The sequence below is a fragment of the Triticum dicoccoides genome, chromosome 2A, assembly GCF_002162155.2.
Source record: "Triticum dicoccoides isolate Atlit2015 ecotype Zavitan chromosome 2A, WEW_v2.0, whole genome shotgun sequence".
Lineage (NCBI taxonomy): Eukaryota > Viridiplantae > Streptophyta > Magnoliopsida > Poales > Poaceae > Triticum > Triticum dicoccoides.
Window position 1 is genome coordinate 476,162,984 of NC_041382.1, and position 4,726 is coordinate 476,167,709.

The window sequence follows — 4,726 nt, forward strand, 5'->3', positions numbered from 1 at the left end:
CATTCTCCTAATGATGTGATCCCGTTATCAATGACATCCAATGTCCATGGTCAGGAAACCGTAACCATCTATTGATCAACGAGCTAGTCAACTAGAGGCTCACTAGGGACATGTTCTGGTCTATGTATTCACACATGTATTACAATTTCCGGATAACACAATTATAGCATGAACAATAGACAATTATCATGAAGAAGGAAATATAATAATAACCATTTTATTATTGCCTCTAGGGCATATTTCCAACAGTCTCCCACTTGCACTAGAGTCAATAATCTAGTTACATTGTGATGAATCGAACACCCATAGAGTTCTGGTGTTGATCATGTTTTGCTCGAGGAAGAGGTTTAGTCAATGGATCTGCGACATTCAGGTCCGTATGCACTTTACAAATATCTATGTCTCCATTTTGAACATTTTCACGAATGGAGTTGAAGCGACGCTTGATATGCCTAGTCTTCCTGTGAAACCTGAGCTCCTTGGCAAGGGCAATAGCTCCAGTGTTGTCACAGAAGAGAGTTATCGGGCCCGACGCAGTGGGAATAACTCCTAGGTCGGTAATGAACTCCTTCATCCAGATTGCTTCTTGTGCTGCCTCTGAGGCTGCCATGTACTCCGCTTCACATGTAGATCCCGTCACGACGCTTTGCTTGCAACTGCACCAGCTGAATGCCCCACCATTCAAAATATACACGTATCCGGTTTGTGACTTAGAGTCATCCAGATCTGTGTCGAAGCTAGCATCGACGTAACCCTTTATGACGAGCTCTTCGTCACCTCCATAAACAAGAAACATATCCTTAGTACTTTTTAGGTACTTCAGGATATTCTTGACCGCTGTCCAATGTTCCATGTCGGGATTACTTTGGTACCTTCCTACCAAACTCACGGCAAGGTTTACATCAGGTCTGGTACACAGCATGGCATACATAATAGACCCTATGGCCGAGGCATAGGGGACGACACTCATCTTTTCTCTATCTTCTGTCGTGGTCGGGCATTGAGCCGTGCTCAATCTCATACCTTGCAATACAAGCAAGAACCCCTTCTTGGACTGATCCACATTGAACTTCTTCAATATTTTGTCAAGGTACGTACTTTGTGAAAGACCAATGAGGCGTCTCGATCTATCTCTATAGATCTTGATGCCTAATATATAAGCAGCTTCTCCAAGATCCTTCATTGAAAAACACTTGTTCAAGTAGGCCTTTATGCTTTCCAAGAATTCTATATCGTTTCCCATCAATAGTATGTCATCCACATATAATATGAGAAATGCTACAGAGCTCCCACTCGCTTTCTTGTAAACACGGGCTTCTCCATAAGTCTGCGTAAACCCAAATACTTTGATCATCTCATCAAATCGAATGTTCCAACTCCGAGATGCTTGCACCAGCCCATAGATTGAGCGTTGGAGCTTGCACACCTTGTTAGCATTCTTAGGATCGACAAAACCTTCCGGCTGCATCATATACAATTCTTCCTTAAGGAAACCATTAAGGAATGCCGTTTTGACGTCCATTTGCCATATCTCATAATCATAGAATACGACAATTGCTAACATGATTCGGACGGATTTCAGCTTCGCTACGGGTGAGAAAGTCTCATCGTAGTCAACCCCTTGAACTTGTCGATAACCCTTAGAGACAAGCCGAGCCTTATAGATGGTCACATTACCATCCGCGTTTGTCTTCTTCTTAAAGATCCATTTATTTTCTATGGCTTGCCGATCATCGGGAAAGTCAGTCAAAGTCCATACTTCGTTTTCATACATGGATCCTATCTCGGATTTCATGGCTTCCAGCCATTTGTCGGAATCTGGGCCCACCATCGCTTCTTCATAGTTCGAAGGTTCACCATTGTCTAACAACATGATTTCCAGGATAGGGTTGCCGTACCACTCTGGTGCGGAACATGTCCTTGTGGACCTACGAAGTTCGGTAGCAACTTGATCTGAAGTTTCATGATCATCATCATTAACTTCCTCTCTAGTTGGTGCAGGCACCTCAGGAACATTTTCTTGAGCTGCGCCACTCTCCGGTACAAGAGGAAATACTTCATCAAGTTCTACTTCCCTCCCACTTACTTCTTTCGAGAGAAACTCTTTCTCTAGAAAGGATCCATTCTTGGCAACAAAGATCTTGCCTTCAGATCTGAAGTAGAAGGTATACCCAATAGTTTCTTTAGGGTATCCTATGAAGACGCATTTTTCCGATTTGGGTTCGAGCTTTTCAGGTTGAAGTTTATTGACATAAGCATCGCATCCCCAAACTTTCAGAAACGATAGCTTAGGTTTCTTACCAAACCACAATTCATACGGTGTCGTCTCAACGGATTTCGACGGAGCCCTATTTAAAGTGAATGCGGCAGTCTCTATAGCATAACCCCAAAATGATAGCGGTAGATCGGTAAGAGACATCATAGATCGTACCATATCCAATAGAGTGCGATTACGATGTTCAGACACACCATTATGCTGAGGTGTTCCAGGCGGCGTGAGTTGTGAAACTATTCCACATTTCCTTAAGTGCGTGCCAAGTTCGTGACTCAAATATTCTCCCCCATGATCTGATCGTAAGAACTTGATTTTCCTGTCATGTTGATTCTCAACCTCACTCTGAAATTCCTTGAACTTTTCAAAGGTCTCAGACTTGTGTTTCATTAAGTAGATATACCCATATCTACTCAAGTCATCAGTGAGGGTGAGAACATAACGATAGCCACTGCGAGCCTCAACACTCATTGGACCGCACACATCAGTATGTATGATTTCCAATAAGTTGGTTGCTCGCTCCATTGTTCCGGAGAACGGAGTCTTGGTCATTTTGCCCATGAGGCATGGTTCACACGTGTCAAATGATTCATAATCAAGAGACTCCAAAAGTCCATCTGCATGGAGTTTCTTCATGTGTTTGACACCAATGTGACCAAGGCGGCAGTGCCACAAGTATGTGGGACTATCATTATTAACCTTACATCTTTTGGCATTCACACTATGAATATGTGTAACATCACGTTCAAGATTGAATGAGAATAAACCATTGACCAGCGGGGCATGACCATAAAACATGTCTCTCATATAAATTGAACAACCATTATTCTCAGATTTAAATGAGTAGCCATCTCGCATTAAACGAGATCCAGATACAATGTTCGTGCTCAAAGCTGGTACTAAATAACAATTATTGAGGTTTAAAACTAATCCCGTAGGTAAATGTAGAGGTAGCGTGCCGACGGCGATCACATCGACCTTGGAACCATTCCCGACGCGCATCGTCACCTCGTCCTTCGCCAGTCTCCGTTTATTCCGCAGTTCCTGTTTTGAGTTACAAATATGAGAAACTTCACCGGTATCAAATACCCAGGAGCTACTACGAGCACTGGTTAGGTACACATCAATAACATGTATATTACATATACCTTTGGCATTGGCGGCCTTCTTATCTGCTAAGTACTTGGGGCAGTTCTGCTTCCAGTGACCGTTTCCCTTGCAATAAAAGCACTCAGTCTCAGGCTTGGGTCCATTCTTTGGCTTCTTCCCGGCAGCTTGCTTACCGTGCGCGGCAACTCCCTTGCCGTCCTTCTTGAAGTTCTTTTTACCCTTGCCTTTCTTGAACTTAGTGGTTTTATTCACCATCAACACTTGATGTTCCTTTTTGATTTCCACCTCCGCTGATTTCAGCATTGAATATACCTCAGGAATGGTCTTTTCCATCCCCTGCATATTGAAGTTCATCACAAAGCTCTTGTAGCTAGGTGGGAGCGACTGAAGGATTCTGTCAACGACCGCATCATCCGGAGATTAACTCCTAGCTGAGACAAGCGGTTGTGCAACCCAGACATTTTGAGTATGTGCTCGCTGACGGAACTATTCTCCTCCATCTTACAACTATAGAACTTGTTGGAGACTTCATATCTCTCGACCTGGGCATGAGCTTGGAAAACCATTTTCAGCTCTTGGAACATCTCATATGCTCCGTGTTTCTCAAAATGCTTTTGGAGCCCCGGTTCTAAGCTGTAAAGCATGCCGCACTGAACCAGGGAGTAATCATCACTACGCGTCTGCCAAGCGTTCATAATGTCTTGTTCTGCTGGGAAAACAGGTGCTTCACCTAGCGGTGCATCAAGAACATATGCTTTCCTGGCAGCTATGAGGATAATCCTCAGGTTACGGACCCAGTCCGTGTAGTTGCTGCCATCGTCTTTCAGCTTGGTTTTCTCTAGGAACGCGTTGAAGTTGAGGGCAACATTAGCGTGGGCCATTTGATCTACAAGACATATTGCAAAGATTTTAGACTATGTTCATGATAATTAAGTTCATCTAATCAAATTATTTAATGAACTCCCACTCAGATAGACATCCCTCTAGTCATCTAAGTGATACATGATCCGAGTCAACTAGGCCGTGTCCAATCATCACGTGAGACGGACTAGTCATCATCGGTGAACATTTTCATGTTGATCGTATCTTCTATACAACTCATGTTCGACCTTTCGATCTTCCGTGTTCCGAGGCCATGTCTGTACATGCTGGGCTCGTCAGGTCAACCTAAGTGTATTGCGTGTGTAAATCTGGCTTACACCCGTTGTGTGCGAACGTTAGAACCTATCACACCCGATCATCACGTGGTGCTTCGGAACAACGGACCTTAGCAACGGTGCGCAGTTAGGGGGAACACTTTCTTGAAATTATTGCGAGGGATCATCTTATTTATGCTACTGTTGT